The sequence below is a fragment of the Neofelis nebulosa genome, chromosome 2, assembly GCF_028018385.1.
Source record: "Neofelis nebulosa isolate mNeoNeb1 chromosome 2, mNeoNeb1.pri, whole genome shotgun sequence".
NCBI lineage: Eukaryota > Metazoa > Chordata > Mammalia > Carnivora > Felidae > Neofelis > Neofelis nebulosa.
Window position 1 is genome coordinate 128180173 of NC_080783.1, and position 17982 is coordinate 128198154.

The following is a 17982-nucleotide window of genomic DNA, read 5'->3' on the forward strand; positions in this document are numbered from 1 at the left end:
TGAGGACAGAACTCTCAGAGGCCCTTCCCAGAACCCTCCTGCTCCCCAGCCACCAGGAGAAGGGTCTGGATGGGCCCTGCCCACACTCCAGCGCTTTGGGCCACCCTTGCCTGGAAGCAACTGTGAGGTGATGGCTGGAGTCTGGGCCAGCCTTTAGACCAGAGCATGGGCTCCTGGGGACAGATCTGGGTCTTCTAACCTGGGTTCACAGAAGGGATCTGGTCCATGATGATGCTATTACCAGTTGGAGGTAAAGGAGAAAAACCAGTAGTGAATTCTTTATGCAGTTACATTCAGTTAGCTTCTAAGTTAGAAATGATATCATCCTTTTTTCTGATTTGAAATGCTCTTCCTTTCTTGTCACAAAACATAATGAAAGTAGGACTTCTAGAAAGTCTATTCTCAGCAAAATAAAAATTGTCAAACCTTTTCCTCTTTTCAGTTAAGAGCAATTTTTAACCAACTGGTCCGTATAATCCCCAAGTTTGGGAACAGCTGTATTATTTATTTGGAGACATTCTTACCTAGCCCGAGACACAGTCCAAAACTCTGCATGCTGCAAGTGCTTAATAAATGCAGCTCACAGGAATTCTCACAGTCTAGGTCAACAGGGACATGGGTGGGGAGGTTTGGGGTCTAGAACCTCAGATGGCTGTGCAGGCCTGGGCAAATTACTGCATTTCAGCCTCAGTTTCCTCTTCTGCAAAGAGGAGGAGACAGGACCATCTGGCGACCCTGAGATGAATTTCGGTGGCACCATTCCACAAGCCAAGGAGGGGCAAGTCTGAACTCCTGGAAAACAGACAGGGCCGGTCTCAAGCACGGTTCGTGCAGCTGTGGCCCAGGCAGAAAAGACTTGTGGGGGGACGACAAGGGGATGTACCTGTTCAGCTGGCCCATGTGAGAGAATCTCCAGGATCAGCAACAGAGGGGCTGCTAGCCCCAAGGAAAGAGTATAACTGGACATTAGCCAGGACTCAGGCCCAAACCAAATGAACGGCCCCTTGCCCACTGTCCCGAGCCTCTGGCTACATCTCCCCGCCCCTCCAGGCTGGGACCGGTCTCAGAGCCTCCCCTCCACCATGAGTCATGCCACCTTCTATAGGTCAAGTCCATCTGATCCGGTGCAGCAAACCTCAGCTTAGCCCCTGCTCTGATGCCAAGTGCGGGGGGCACACGCATTATCCAGGAAAACGACGCACACAGTAGTGTTCCCTCATTTTGATTTAGGATGTAAGTGTCCATGCGGATCGACTGTAGTCAAGTCTGCTAAGAGGCAATTGGACTAAATAAAATATGACCAGTCTCTGCCCTTGAGGACCAGCTTTTGAAAAACACCCCTACCGACCTGAAAGGAATACACAGGAGAGAGGAAACCCATTCCACCCCCAGGGAGCATTCTGGCTAACGGAGAAGGTGAGTGTTCTGCACAGACCCAGTAACAAGGTAAAACCAGAGGCAGAAGGCATGGGCTGTTGGCCATCGAAGGGGCCGGACGAAGATGTCTCTCTGAGTGCTGGAGCTAGGTTAGAATCGGGAGGGGAAGGGCCGAGGCCGCTCTGCTCCTCCCTGAAGCAGGGCCCTCACACCAACCGGGGGAGGAAGGGCCTGGGCTGTCTGGGACAGGCACTGTCTCCAGGGTGTGGGTGACATTTTCCAGCTTGGGTCTGGAAAGAAGCGTCTTGGCCAGGGTCCCTGGGTGCAGGGGAGAGGGCATGACTGCCTCCACAAAGTGTGGAAAGGACAGGGAGCTGTGGGGGGCTGGGGGGGGGCAGTTCTGCCGCTCGGGCAGCTCAGCTCTGCACAGTCTCAGCCCCATTCCCCAGACACCAGGGGGCACCCGCTGCTGACGCCATGGCATTGGGTTTCCCCTGGGCTGGCTCAGGCTACTGTCACCAGGCCTGCCGGGAAATTGCTGCTGACACTGGGAAAGGGCCCGGGGAGTGGGGGACCTGGTCTGTGCAGTCAGCGAGCTCTGAGCAGGCACGAAATGGGCTGGAGCAGGGGGACAGCTGTGGGCTGAGGGGGTTCTAGCAGCACGGAGCTGGGCCCTGCGTCTCCATCCTGGTTCTGCTCCTCTTAAACTGTCCCCAGGGAGGCTGGGGAGCTTTGGAGCTCATGGCCAACCTGGCTGCGCGGGGTGAGAAAGGGAGAGGAAGAGGCCAGGACAAGAGGGTCACAGGACCCCCTCCACTTCCCCGCCCCCAAGGTTGTACAAACTGGCGCCTCAGCATCCCTCCAGGAAGAAAGCCACAGCTGCCCCACCCTCACCGGGCCCATGCCTGCTGCCTCAAGGTGTCCCCCTACCAGCTTTAATCTGGATGGGGATCATGTCCCCCTCCTCGTGGGTTGTCCCCTGTGCTGCTGTCCCACTGGGTCCTAGACAGCCTGCTCTGCACCCTCCCCCCCTGTGCCATCCCTCTCTCTCTCCCTCCCCTGCTACCTCTCTCTTCTCTGCTGTTTATTAAAATAAAAACATGCATTAGCTCCCAGGTACTCCTAAGTATTTCCAAGACCTGGGCAGAAACTGAGGAGGGCTGGGGGTGAGCGGCAGGAGGGAGCCTCAGACTGGGAGTTGAGGTCCCCCAACTGTTACTGCCCCTCCGGGTTCTCCACCACAAAGTGTGTGGCTGTTGGGGATGGAATGACCAGGGACACACAGCACTCTGGGCTCTCAAGGGCAATACTTACAGGAGGCCGGGCCCAATCCCCACCTGCAAAGAAACATCCGTGGACTTCTCTCCCCTTTGAACTGCACCGTCCCCCACCCCACCGGAGATGAAAGCGCTCCGTCCTGGACTGTGACACCCCCCGTAGCTTTGGTCCTGGACTGCCCCGGCCTAGCCGCAGCCCCAGGAGGGAGGAAGCAGAGGGTGCAGAGTAGAAGTAGGCCCAGTGGAAGTTCAGGAAGGGGCAAGTCTGTTGGGAGAAAGCCACCAGGATGCCAGGGTAAGTGTGGGGACGGAGATGGGGCTGGGGGGAGGGCGGTGAGCATCCACTGTGAATACAGGGCAGGGGTGTACGAGTCCAGCCAGGGACCCCCAGGAGGCAACGGACAGTTGATGGTACCGGTCTGGCAGCCTGAGGCACTTGATCTCATGACCCCCGACTGGGCAGGCCTCTCCCCAGGAACTTCACAAGGGCAGGGATGGACCATTCACAGAGATGATCAATCCATCCACGTACCCACCAACAGGTGTAGGTTCATGCATACCCACCACAGACCCGACACTGTGACAAACGTGCAGAAGGCCCCAAAGGCCTACTTCTTCCTCAGTCTAGGAGACTCAGGAAGGCACTTCAGAACGGGGTGGGGTCGTTGGGGTAGGGAGAGACCACTAACTTGTTGGTTGGCTCCCAAATTTGGTATGAATAGACTGTCAAATTATAATGTTCTTACTTTTCATTTAATCACAAAAGAAAAGGATTTTAACACTTGTTTTGAAAGAAGTAAAGAGGATAGAATGAGAAACAGTCCTTCTCAATATCAACTAGAGATAAAGATTCAGCTAGGGGTAGCTTTGGGGGGAAACGACTGAAAGGGACACCAGGTGGCCTGGGAGGCATGGGTCAAGTGCAAGTCCCAGATCCGGGCAGCCATCACAGAGCTATGGTACACAGAGATGTTCACCGAGCTGTCCATCTGGGAGTAGTGCACGTGACCATGTAAGTCACCCCTGAATGAAGAAAGGAAATAAGGCACAAGTCAGACATTGAGCCCAAGGAAGCTTGTGCACTTGGGGGCCACACTTCACAAATTCAAATTCCAGCTCTAACCCTTGGTATCTTTGTGACTTTGAACAAACTAGCCTCTCCGTACCTCGGTTTCTTCATCTCTGAAATGGGAATCATAATTACACTGACCTCAAAGAGTTCCTGTGAAGATTTAATGAGTTAATGCATGTGAAACCCATCAAATGGTATTTGCCCTGTAGTAATTACTCAGTGGTATTTGTTATTATTCCAAGAAAGTGCAGCTGCCAACTTTATGCTGAAATATAAAAATAGATTGGACAACTTTGCATCAAGGAAAGAAAACATAGTGACATTTTATAGGGTGAATCACATTATATGATATTGCTCTCTTACACAAACTTATTAGAGGCTCTCTATATGATTACTCATTCATTATTCAACAAATATTTACTGAATGTCACTAGCTTCTGTGACTGTTCCAGAGAGTGGGAATAAAGCAGTGAATCACACAAAGTCTCTGCCCTCATGAATTTACATTCTCCCGTGGGTGATAGTCAGTAAACAAATAAGCAAATAAATGTATAATGTTAACAGAGAATACCAGTCAGGATAAATCCCCCCAAAATCTACATGTAGATGTACCACATTCAAACTGCAGAAAATCAGTACAAAGAGCAAATCTTGAAAGAAGCCAGAAGGAAAAATGTGTTTTGCCTATAAAGAACAACAGTAAGAGTACATTGGACTTGTCTTCAGACGCCATGCAAGCAAGATCAAAGCGGAATGTAATATTTAAAATGTTGGAATTAAAAAAAAAAACCCACCTAGAATTCCAGAGCAAGTGAAATTATCCTTCCGAAGTGAAAGAGAAATAAAGACTTTCTCAGACAAGCCATGTCAACAGTGGTAAGTGCTGTGAGGAAAAATAAAGCAGGGTAGGGGCGCCTGGCTGGCCCAGTGGGTAGAGCATCCGACTCTTGATCTTGGGGTCATGAGTTTGAGGCCCATGTTGGATGTAGAGATTACTTAATGAAAAAATAAATAAATAAATAAAGTAGGGTGAAGGGTTAGAGAATGGTGGGGGGAGATGCTCTCTTGGGGAGGCCAGGAGACCTCTCCAAGGGGGTGCCATTTCTGTGGAGACCTGAATGAAGTGAAGGTTTGAAGCAGGAGCCATGTGAGGATCAGGGAGAGAGAGCCCCTGGCACAGAGCACTGTAGGGGCAAAGGCCCTGAGGTGGGAGGGAGTGTTGGTGCAATACGAGGAAGCCATCACGGCGGGAGCATGGCCAGCCCAGGGCAGAGGGTGTGAAGAAGGAAAGGCACAGGGCCCATGTCAGGGAAGGAGTCTGGAGTTTGTTCTGCGTGCCATGAGAAGCCATTGAAGAAATTTGAACTGAGAGGTGACACAACCTGATTTATATCTTCAAAAGCTCACTCTTGGCTTTGGCGTGTAGAGAACAGAGAGGAGCTGTAAAGCATTGTCCAGGCCAGAGATGGCGGGGCACGGACCAGGACAGTGTCAGAAGGCGGGAGGGGTGGGGTGTGACTGGATTCTGGATATTTTTGGAAGGTGGAGCCAATCAAACAATGAATGGACTGGATAAAGGGGCTGAGTGGATATTTTGGCCTTAGCAACTGCAGAGTAGCAGTGCCTGTGGCAGACATGGGGGACCTGGAACAGAAGCAGGTCTGGGGGCGGGGGGGGGCGGGGGTTGGCAATCAAGAGTCCTGCCCTGTTCGGCCACGTTAAGTTTAAGATGTCTCTGAGGCCCGCAACTGGGCAGAACAACTGGACAGCTAGATGCACAAGTCTAGACCTCAAGGGAGCAGGCAGAGCTGAAAATATCATTTGGGAATTGTCATCAGCCGGGAGTGTAGCTCAAATGCCCTGCTGGTTCTCATGCTTGGGGTTTTCTCATAAGCATTACAAAAATTCCCTGTAGCTCTGCTAAGGAAAGTGCAAACAGTCTTTCTAGGGTCATCTCATTAAAGTGGGGATATTCTGGGCAACATCAGAGGTGGCGAGACCAGCACCCCTTGTCTCCAGCAGCTCTGTGGGTCCTCTCGCTGAGGCCTGAAGAACATGGCTCAGTGGAAAAGATGTCTGTGGTGGAGCTCTCTCGAAGGTGTGGTCCGAAACTAGCTGAGAGGGAGGCTTTAGGCCAATGGCCAGGGGACAATTTCTCCAGGGCAGGGCCACTCAGTGCCCCGGGTGGAACCTGCAATAATCCTAGATGGTGCTTAGAAGAAAGAGTGAGACCATCATTCCTCTCCAATTCCCTTTCATATCAGCTTACAATGTGCCCTCTGAGTAGCAGGGGTATCTGGTCACCAACAATGTGGCCAACGGAGCTCTGATGCCCTCTAACACTTGCTAACATTCCTGCTATAGGAAAGAAAGCAAACCTTGGATTCAAAGCCTTCTATAGGCAACAATGGAATCTAGGCACAATGGAATCACACTGCTATGCTTCTGTTTTATTTGTTTTTATGGCTACTCCCTGTTTATAACAAGTGCTACCAGTGTTCCATTTATGATACGGATGTAAAATTTCCTTTTAAAAGATATTCTCATGTGTGTCTACGTACACATATGTGTGTAGTGAGTTAATTTAAAGAAAAATGCTAATGGCCCAAGTGGCATTCAAATGTGGCCAAAATCACGAAGGTGCTACTTACGTAGTACTTACTTACTTACGTAACTAAAGTCTGAAGAAAACATGGCCATATAAGATGCAGAAATGAAAACAGCAGCCCTGAGCCTCATATTCATATACAAGATTATAATCACCCAAGTCACCCCAAGACCAAGGGTAGGTCAAGATCAAGATCAAGGGTAGGAACATTTTCCTTTCCCTCCATAGTCCCTGCAGGCCAGAAGTGGATAAGAGTCCCTCTTCCGTGTGGCTTTTGATATTCTGCCACGAATGGATTTCACCAAAGGGGAAAATTCTCTAAACATACAATTTTCACCATCTCAAGATCATAAAATGATGTTGTTATCAATAAGAGCCCCCCCCAAGTGCTGCAAATTCATGAAATGGCCTTTGAATCAGCAAAGATTATGACATGCCCTTTAAGTAATGGCTGCATCTGGTCATACTTCTAACCCATGGAGACAGAAGTTCTGGACAATCACTTCTGTAAACAGTGCACTCTTGAAATTAAGAAGTGGGTCTGGGCACGATTCAGGGCCTTCCAGAGCCTGGCCCCGAGCAGACCTAAGGGCTCTCTGTGCCATGTCAGATGATAGCAAACGTGTGGGGTCCACAGACCCAGGCAGAGAACAAGCTCAGAATGTGGATAGAAGATGCTCAGAAGCCAGTCCTGCTGACCTCTTGGGACCCTGTAGAAGCCGCCACACCCCTTTCCTGGAGCCTTTTTGGTCCAGTGATATTATCCCGTAAGTAGGAAGCGTGGGTCCTGGGTTCTCAGTACCTCCAGCTGCGGCTGGGCTGAGGGAGGCACAGCTGTCTGGCCTGAGGCTGTGTCTCTTGTGAAGGAGAAACATCCGGCCAATTCCATCAAGAATGTCAGTCAAAATGCAGGGGAGTAATGGGTCAGTTCAGCCATCCTGTCCAACAGCACTTGCATTCAGAGAGCAGGCGCCTTGACCGTCCTCCGCCAGGGAGAGGCCCACCTCCTGAGGACCGTGGCCTGAGCAGCACCCTCGTCCCAATAGTCTGCTCCCACGTGGAGCCTCGGGCTGATGGCCTACAGCCTGGGGGTGGCACAGGGACCCTCGGGTGTGACCCAGGATGTGGGGACCCAAAGACTCAGGGAAAGCTATGCAGAGGTGAAAGGGCAAACCTGTTTCCAGTCTCCTTATCAGGAACAGCCGAGTGAAGGGAAGTGGGCGGCCCTGGAGGTCAGGCTGGGGGCCATGGCGGGGGCAGGGCCAGGCCCAGGAGACCTGAGAGAGACCCGATGGGTGGGGGAGAAAGAGAAAGGCAGGACCAGGACCAGAGAAGGACTGACTGCAAACTCTTTGCCAAGGGGAGGAGCAGCTAGGAGCATCCCGTTTTGCCTGGGGCTGAAGGGCTTCCTGTAATACAGGGCTTCCAGGTTTAAGACCAGATGGATGGTCACCCCAGGAGCGGCCCTGGCTGGGGGACTGTCAGAATCCCCCACACTGTCCCAGGCTCGCCTCCCCCCTGTCCCAACCACCTTTACTCATCCAATACTAAGGGATGCCTCCTCTATGCCAGGCCTGCTACCAAGCACTGGGGGGCCATCAGTGAAAGGACAGACTTGCCCCCTGCTGTCCAGAACTTGTCCCTTATGCCTCTCTCAAAGCCCAGGCGGATAGCTCACACCCACCGCCACCACTGCCCAGTCGGCCCACCGCATCATGGCTCCAGGGCATGCTTCTGGGAAGCTCTTTTCTATCTACCCAACCCCCAGGGTGGGGACTACATCTAGTTCATGGCTCTACCTCCCACTGTGCCCGACACAGGCCCCTGTGCGGGACAGGTGCTTAATACATGTCTTTGGATGGAGCGGCTAAAGTACTGAGGACGGCTGGAAGTGGGAACACCTCAGCGACCTGTGAATGCCCGCAGCCCACCACCAGCCCACCCCACAAGCACACACACATGTGCACACGGGGCGCACTTAGTCTATGAGGACGTTCTCCCCAACCCAGCACAGTGGTGCACCCATGCCCTCTCAGCTGGGGAGTGAGAGGGGGAAACACAGCAAGCCTGAGGGCAGACCCAGCCCAGGTTGGGGGAGGGTGGGCCCCGAGATGAAAGGCGGGAGGACCAAAGCTGGCTTTGCCCTTAGCTGAGAGGTGTTCCTCTTGGGCTCTGCCATCCTGTTCCCTTAGGGGTCCCACCTACAAGGAGCCCACAAGAGTCAACATGCCCCGTGTGTGTCCAGGGGCATCATGGGGAGGCAGAGCCCAAGAACCTACCCTTTTTGGGCCTTGGGCCTTGCGGCTGGAGAAGCCAGCAGGAACCCGGAGGGGAGGCTAGGCAGCTGGGGCTAGGACATCCAGGACTGCTGGGGGCGGGGGCGTGGGTGGTGGTGCTGGAAGAGGTTAGGAGTTCCAGCTACAACTCCAACAGACTCAGCTGCCCACCTAAGGAGTAGGGAATTGAATCACTGAGGTCACCATGGGACTGTAAGCCTCTTGCAGGCAGGGGCTGTATGCATTCATCTTAGTCTTCCCGACAGGGCAGTGTTTAGAGCAGGCTCTCCACACTTTCTCTGCACTGTGCCAAAAACAAGCCTGGCCCCGGAGAACAGGACCCCACGTTTCTGTTCTGCCCCCTGGTGGCAGTTTGTTGTATTGCAACTCACGGGATCCAACGAGCTCCCAGAAGTGGGGGTTCTGACTGCCGCTGAGCTCAGCCCCCTGAGATGGTCTTGGGGTATCATTAGGATAGGGCCCCTGGGTGTTCTTGGAACAGCTGGAAGTCAGTCACTACCAACCAGCTGGGGAGTGGGAGAAAAGAACAGGATGTGGGAAGACAAGGCTGGAGAAAACAGCAGCCTGGGACCTGATGTGTGCTCTATCCACAGGCCACAGACAGGGACTGTACAGAAGGGACTTTGCAATTAGTGTCACTGAAACTCAGGTGTCCAGGATTGGATCATGGCTTAATCACCATCTTTGGTTCCTGATGCACTCTTATGCTTTCCTTATTCAATTAGATATTTTTTCATAACGCCCAAGAACCTATGAACCAGGCGTTTTCTTTCTTTTAAAGCAGCAGAGCTCCCCCCGCCTTTTATCCCAAAGGAAATTTCACATAGAACCCCAGTACGTAAAAAGTGGAACTGCTCTGGTTGCAGCGGGGATGGGGGCTGGCCACTAACACCTTGGCTTCCCACTTTCTCTGCCCAGCAGCCCCAAGTAGCCCCTTGGAATTCTGTAGAACGTGATCTATACCAACAACGTCCAGGAGGGCAGGAACCTGTCTCCTCCATCACTGTGCCCCACTGTACAGCAGGTGTCCAATTTGGTGCCCCGTTTCAACACCAAGTGGGTGAAATGAATTGAATGAGATACATTTGTTCCAAAGACTATCCAAGTCTGGTCTGGGGAGGCAGCACCAAAAAATGCCTCTGTACCCCAAAGTCTCCCCCATTCACCTATCACAGTGCCTACCGTTCCCCATTACCACACAGTCTAGCCCTGCATGTCCTCCAGAACCTAGAACAGATGCTACCTCCTCCATGAAGCCTTCCCAGAATGCTGAATGCTGAAGCCACTTCGTTACACCTCTCTCCTGAATTCTTTACATGCACTCAGCCTTCAGCTCGAGTTACGTGCACGCCAGTCTCATTTCCCCAGCAATGCAGATGCGGCACCTCTTTTGCGGCACCTCAGAGTGCTAGTGGGGGGGAGGGGCAGAGAGAGAAGGAGACACAGAATGTGAATCAGGCTCCGGGCTCCGAGCTGTCAGCACAGAGCCCGATGCAGGGCTCCAAACCACGAACCGCGAGATCATGACCTGAGCTGAAATCGGACACCCAACCGACTGAGCCACCCAGGCGCCCTGCAGATGCTGCACCTCTAAGGGCCGGACACGTTTGATTGCCTTCCGCACCCATCTCAGCGCCTTCACACAGTAATATTTAATAAATCTGCGGAAGAAGGAACGTCTCCTCATGCTCCTAAGGGTACCAGGTCTCCAGAAAGCCCTGTTAAAATTCTCCAGGAGGGGCACCTGGAATCAATTTGACCTACTAAGATATTAGCATGGAGTGCTTTATCCACTCCACAAACTGTCACCAAGCAGTGCGAGTAGAAAGGGATCTAGTATAGGGAAGTTTGGGTGGAAAAGAGGCATTTAGGGCCTCACTAGTGCCAGAGACGCGCACAGCGGATGCGTCCTTGGCCCCGAGAAGGATTCAGAGAGTGTGGCCAAGGAAGAGCTGGGGGTAGAGAAGAGGAGGGAAGGTCCCTGGCTCCCACACCAGAGTTTGCCTCCCCACGCCTGTCTCTGGGGCCTCGTAGGCTGGGACACAGGGGACTGGTTCCCTTTTTCTCCCGCAGAACATCTGGGGCTGCATCAGACATAACCGTCTGGTAAAGAAAATTGTTATGGAAATATGTAACCGTGAGACGTTATCAAAGGCGTCTTTAAAGTCCCTCTTCAACCCCCAGCCGGTGGAGGGGACTGGAAATTGGAAAACTGGGAGACAATCACAGGACCATCAAAGTGGCCGAAATTCAATCCAATCTGCAGGGTTGAGGATGGCTAGCAGACCCCTGCCCCAGCCCAGAAGGCTGCAAACCCACTGTTTAAAAACCAAATCAACAGCATCATCAGATCCGGGTCTGGAGCAAACAAACGGCGCCCACAAAGGCTTCCCTGGATTTCCCTTGCGTTGGGGAAATCTGAGAAGTGAGGCCCTGGGGAGGCTCCCAGCTTGCAGGGTTTCTATCTTCTCCTCCCCACCCACCCCACCCCCAGTCTGGGCTCTGGCTCTTTGTCTCCATCCCTCTTGATATCTTTCTTCTTCACATCTTTTTGTGCGTCCTTCTCCTTCCATCTGTCTCTCTTCTCTATATCTCTTTCCACATTTCTTTTTCTGATATTGTTCTCTCTTCTCTCCACATTTTCCTCTCACCATCCATCTTTTTGTGACACTTCCACTTGTTTTTTGTGAATTTCCATCCCTTTCGTGTCTTTCAGCACCAGATCTGTCTCTTCTCTTTCTTTCCTTTTTTCTTTTTCTTTTTCTTTCTTTTCTTTCTCTTTCTTTCCTTTCTTTCTTCTCTCTTTCTTTCTCTTTCTTTTTTTTCTTTCTGTCTCTCTCTCTCCCTCTCTCCCCTTCCTTCCTTCCTTCCTTCCTTCCTTCCTTCCTTCCTTCCTTCCTTCCTTCCACAGCCACAACCTTGCTTCCTTGGCTTCTTTTTACTTTTTCTGCCCCTTTTTTCTGCTTATGAATTTCCTGCAATTTCAGACTATATATATAAGATGAAATCCTCTTTAACTAGTTTGTTTAACAATGTGAGTCCTGGGTATTTCCCCCCAGCTCTGCAAACACAAATGGCCCTCCATGCATGCCCATCCCGGGACCCTTCTCCCAAAGTCCATCACCATGAACTGTCCATCCCTGCAATATAACTGCCAGCACACACAGGCACACCAAATAGACATGTGGTTTTACCTACGAGCTGGCTCTGCAGACATGGAAATTTATGTCTGGAGGGGTGGAATGCTACAGCACATAAAACTGATACACGCTGAGAACTTTCTTAATTTACAATTTTTTTTATGTGAGGTGAAAGAAAGAGACTGTAATTTTGCTACTAATAAAGTTCTCTATATTTATCATCAGGATGTGACAGTTTCTCTTCATTCACATTTCTCGTGGCCGTGACCTTAAAGGCTCTGTTAGATTGAAGGTTTGCGATTAGACACGAGCCCAAGTCGCGGCGCGTCTCACTGGAAACGCTCGCGAGTTTCACTCCTGCAAAATTTCCCAGTGACCACGAGAAGAAAGCTCCATTTTGAGTCACCCACCTTAGAAGAATCACTTCGGGAACGGAAAGGGAAACGCACACGTATGTTTATCGAAAGATGGAACTGAGAAAGGGCAGGAGAAAACGAAAGCAGAAGCCGGGCCTGACGCCGCGGGAGCCCCGGGAAGGCGCGGGAGCCCGCACGGCAGCGCGCGGACAACCGACGGAACATGACGATTCTCTGCCCGGCCGCTCACCGCGGGCGGCCCGGGAGCTGCAGCAGCGGGGTCGGAGCAGGCGACACCCGGCCGCCTGTCCCGCAGCCCGTCGGGCCATCTGTCAGTCGCAGACCCCAGGAGCCACGCTCTCGGCTAGCGCGTTTCCTGGGCCGGTCGCCTCCCGCTGGGCTCCGGGCTAGCCTGGCCGCACCGCGGACAAGCTGTGGGCTGCTGTCAAAGCACCAGGCCTCAAGTTCACGGGCACCGCGTCCGTTCGCCCGCGTGCGCGCCCCGGCCCCGCGCGGGCCCCGGTGCTGGAGTCCGAGGCCCCGGCTGGAGAGAAGACTGCGCCGGGCGGCCTCGGGCTCCACCTTCGGGACTCTCCGAGCCCCAAGGCCCCCGGCCATCCGGGAAGAAACCAAGCGCCTGTTCCCTTTGATCTGGTTTTATAGAGATTCGATGTTGACATTAAACTTTGAATGCTTTTATCTATTTCAATCTCTTATTCCCTTTTTGGGAGGGGACTCCTGGGCCCGAGCGGCAAACAATCTCCTCCCTCGAGCGAGCAGGACTCGCGGGCACCGGGATCGGCAGATCTGGAAGCTCGAGGGTGCGGGGGCGACTCTGGTCGCAGCACCCACCACATGCACACGCAACTCGCCTGGCGTATCCCCCTTCCCCACCCGCTCGCCTGGCTACCCCCTTTCCCCCCTCGCGCGCCAGGCAGCTCTCCGCAAGGCCGGCGCGGGAGGCCGGTGCGCGGTGCAGGAGCGGCGGAGAGACCAGGGCTCCGGGAGGCAGGCGCAAGGCGCGGAGCTGCACAGGAACTGGGCGCCGCCACCGCCGGCCTCGGTCCTCCCTGCGCAGCCCCCATACCCATGCCGAGAGGCTGAATTACTTTCAGGTGTGGACCACTTAATAAAATAAATCTTCTGGGGCAGGAGGCAAGTTTCCAGGGGCCCAACTCAAATCAGCAGACTTCACATTTAGAAAGAGGGGTTTCCCTAAAATCCCTTAGGGGTTTTGTGGAGCAGGGGGAAAGGGGGTTCAGGAGCAACAGGGTGTCTCTTCCCTGGGATGAGACTATCTTGGCGGGGGAGCCGAGAGCCTCTCTCTTTGTCTTTTTTGGTCTCTCCTTGGGCTCTGGCTCTGCTCTCCGTAGTTCAGAATGGAATCAACCGCTTTGGGGACCAGATCACTAGGAAAGCCACCCAGAGCCTTCCAGCCCAGTAGGGAGACCCAGTGGAAACAGAAAGCTGTGTTTCCCTCCTCTCCCTCACTTCTTCTCTCTCTTTTTCTCCTTTGTCTCCATCATCCATTGCCCAACGTTCTCTTGATCTGACATTTCCAAATCCAGTTTTGCAACACTCTAGGGAAACTCCAATTATCTCTGGGGCTTTGTGAAATGCTCAAGACGAAATAAGCTTCAATTAACTTTAATTATTTAACTGCAGGTTATGGACCTCTCGTTGGGCAAGAGAAAGCAGAGGACAATGTTGGTGAATTCAGGCAAACCATCCCAGGGTGTCACAGCTCTCTGAAGGTGAGTAATGCCAGCTTCAGAAATTTCAGGGCTCGGGAAAGAATCCCGGACCCGGGCAAAGAAAACCAAGTCCCTGGGAGGTCAGGGCCTTAGTTTAGTAAGGTTTGGGGCCATGGAAGGCTCCCCACTCTCTTGCCAACCATCTCCAGCTAGGCGTTTGAAGGAGGAAGGGAGCGGGTTTCTCCCCCACTGCCCCATTCTACTTCCATCTAAAATTCTTCACTAAAATGCAGTTTACATTGAACACAGCAGTTCCTTCACTGTTTGAATTCAGACCACAACAGAATTTTTTTGCATGAACTCCCCGGGAATTTGGGCTGAATGTAAACATACTATCTGTCACGGTTCTGCTCTTGTACAAGAGTAACTCACCCAGAAGTCTTGGAGAGCCCCTCACTCCTCCTCACACTTCCAGATCCAGAAAACTGCCCTTCTCCTGAGCTCAGGGATGAGAGCCCCAAGAGGTGACCAGATGGCTGTGGCGGAGGGCAGCTCACTCTCACGGTGTCTGACAGGAGCCCACATGTTTCCCGTACAGAGAACAAATCTGCCCCATTAAAGCGTTACTCCGTTGGGGAAAACACTGAGGCAATATTGGAAACATGCTGGGCCCACTGCGAGAGTGCCGGAAGGAGAGGCAGGTCTTCTATGGAAGGCAGTGAAGGCCAGTAGGCGAAACTAATCCCACTATGTCCACCCTCACTAGGCCAGGCAGATTGAGGGAGGGATTATTGACCAAAACATCTGCACGGGGCGAGCCTGATGGGGCTGGTGGTGCAGTTACAGAGAGCACATCAGGGGACAGACAGGGAAAGAAGGTGCTGGTGACTTGGGGGGCAGCTGAGGGAACCCAGCCCGGCTTCCTGGGCTTGGGGCCCAACTGGAGAGTCTACTTTCCAGAGCCTGAACTTTATGGCAAATAACTCCACGGTTGGAACAGCAACACTGCTGACCTAAGTAGCTTATTACAAATGGAAAATATATAAACACATAACAACTGCCTCTAAGAAAAAAAGGTATTAACTGCCCCCCCCATGTTATTTGCAAAATAAATAGCTGAGAACATATGGGTGAGGAGGGAAGTGGCTGTGTCCTAATTAGCTATATGCTCTTGGCAAAAGTTTCCTCTCTAGGCCTCCCTTCCCTTATTTTAAAATGAAGATGACAGCCTAGATCAGCGGTGCTCAATCTTTGGACGGCATCGGTATCACCCAGAAAAAAGTATTAAAGTTTTCTGGGCCCCACCCCCAAGACTTTCTGGCTTGGTAGGTCTGGGGTAGGACCAGTGATCTGCCTTTCTACCAAGTTCCTTGATGCTGCCGCTGTTGCTGCCCTGAGGCCCATCCTTTGAGAACCTTTGGACTAGATGATGTTTAGGTGATGCCCTTCCAGGTCTAGTATTCTGTTCCATCTCCATGCCCCTGTATTTCCCCCTCACCCCCTGAAGTGTTTGGAACCAAATATGAGAGGCTTGATGTTTCTATACTCAAGCTTGCAGCCCCTGTCATCAGTACAGAATAAATCTTTCAACTGGCCAACATGGGCCGACCATCCTGCCCCCCGAGGGATTCCTGACCCCTCAGTGCATGTATTCCAGTCTGAATTAACCCCAGCTGGCTGACTGCGGGGGCCTGAATCTCCAACAGTGGCTAACGCTGGTTTCCCTTTGTACCAAGCAAGGCTGGGCCTAATCCTAACTAAATCCCGAGCAGGCCTGTTGTGTAGAGGGCTGCCTTCAGAGGGATTGGCAGGAGCCCAGGGTACATCTCCAGGCCCCTCGATGTAGCCTAGTGTCTGCCAAACATTTGCCCCAACACACACACACGCACACGCACACACTTGGCCACACGCAGAACCCCCGGTCGTCAGGAGAACTAGTTTTACTTTGATGTACCTCTCGCTGCACATTTGTTTCAGCTCCTCTCCTGGAGCCACAGCCTTATTTATCTTCTTGGCATGGGTTCTTAGAATACTTCCATTCAGGCAGCAGCAAAATCACTCAGCTCCACTGTTTTATGAAGTTTATCAAACAGCAAAATATCCGGTCTCTTTGTCCAATGGATCTGGTGTGAATGTGCCTACAGAGCTGCTTTTCCCCAGACGTCCCGGGGTCTGTGTGTGGTTACGGATACCCTCCCCTGTATGCACCCCACCAAATCCAGGGCTTGCCTGCTTCGGCTGCAAGGCCCCCCACCCCGCCCCCCTGCAAAGCAGATGCAGCCTTTGAGGCTTCTCCCAAATCGGGAGACCCAGCTACACATACTCCACACATGCACACGCCATGTTCACACCCCGCTGACAGAGCCCGAGACTCCCACAGCAGACCGGCAACCCCTGATACCCCCACCGCAGAGCCCTGGCCTGGCGCAGCACCCCCGCCCCCAAAGTCGAGAGCTGCTTCTGCGACCATCACTGTCCTCTCAATCCCAAGGTTTCGGACCTCTGTGGAGAGAGCCATCTTCCCTGCAGCTCAGGGCTCAGGCTCTGCCCACCCATTTAAAGGGACCAAGTGTTGGACAGTCTACACAGGTCGGTTCAGAACAGCTGCAGGCCTGGTCTTCTCCAGCGTTCCTCATCCAGCACCCAAAGCATCCTGCTTGTTTCCCAGGAATCATGCCAACCCCAGGGGTGGGCTCTCTACCTCTCCACCTCCACTCCCTCCGGAGGCTTCCCAGCCAGGCCCCATACTCCCTGAGGGGCAAGAGAGCCAGCTCTCAGCCCTGCTCTCACTCAGAGCCTGGTATGCCCAGTGCTGGCACCAGAATGGCAGTGATCACAGGATTTCAGAGCCTGGCAAGTCCACTTGGAGCCTTCCTCCCTCTGCCCCAAAGTCCAGAGAGTAGCCCTGACTTCGCAGCTGGCAATGTATACTGAGTGAAGGACCCCTTTCTGGATGGACATCTGCCTCAGAGGTTCAAAATGTCCCCTGAAGGCATATCCCTGTGCCCTGTCTCTGCAGCGCCCATTCTCTGGGCTGCTGGTCATCCATACACCACAACCCGCCCCCCCCCCCATCATGGCAATCTGTCTGTCACTTCTTCCGACTAAATATCTCTTCCTTCCAACCATCCCTCATCATTCCCTCAGCCACACCCTAGGTTCAGGCTTTAGTCACGTCATCCAGGACCACTCTCTTACACACTGACTATGTCCCCTTCTTCCATATCCCCTGGCTACCTGGGGCAAGTGACTCTCTCTGTGCTCTAGTTTCCTCATCTTTAAAATGGAGATAATGGGGGCGCCTGGGTGGCTCAGTCGTTTGGGCATCCGACTTCGGCTCAGGTCATGATCTCACGGTCCGTGAGTTCGAGCCCCGCGTCGGGCTCTGTGCTGACAGCTTGGAGCCTGGAGCCTGTTTCAGATTCTGTGTCTCCCTCTCTCTCTGACCCTCCCCCGTTCATGCTGTGTCTCCCTGTCTCAAAAATAAATAAATGTTAAAAAAAAAATTAAAAAAAATAAATAAATAAAAATAAAAATAAAAAAAAAATAAAATGGAGATAATGGTGGTGGGGGTGGGGCACCTGGGTAGCTCATAGGTTAAGCATCCTACTTCGACTCAGTCTGCTACAGTTTGCGATTTCGATCTTCGAGAGTTCAAGCCCCACATCAGGCTTGCTGCTGTCAGCATGGAGCCCGCTTCATATCTTCTGTCCCTCTCTCTCTCTCTCTGCCCCTCCCTCACTTGCACGCTCTCTCTCTCTCCCAAAAATAAATAAACATTAAAAAACCATATATATATATATATATATATGCCTAGGCTCAGCCTTGGTCACTTGACCACTTGACCTAGGTAGGCTCAGCAACTACCCTCCTCTCCATCTGTCCATATTTTGCTGACCCTTCACATCTTCTCAGACCACAGCTCAGACATCTACAAGGACTCTCTGCAAGGGGCAACGGCCCTCTGCTTTGGTCCCCAGGGCTGTGCATCTGGGAGTCCAGAGATGGGTGCTGATATTCTCATGACCACCCAGCGGTTGTCTTCTCCACCTGGAGGGGACTTGGCATACACCATGCCTTCCTGCCTGTGTTTGTTCCTCAGCAACGGCGGCCTGTCTCACACTTAGCAAACATTCTCATTTCACTGGGCAATTGTTCACG

General features: G+C 52.6%; 1 long non-coding RNA gene across 1 annotated transcript; it reads left to right on the plus strand.

Moving 5' to 3' along the window:
- The first annotated feature begins 1262 nt into the window (after positions 1-1262).
- Positions 1263-2489, plus strand: LOC131504224 (uncharacterized). The gene is made up of 2 exons (XR_009257869.1): positions 1263-1416; positions 2210-2489. It is a non-coding gene; the product is annotated as an uncharacterized LOC131504224 (long non-coding RNA).
- The last annotated feature ends 15493 nt before the right edge of the window (positions 2490-17982 follow it).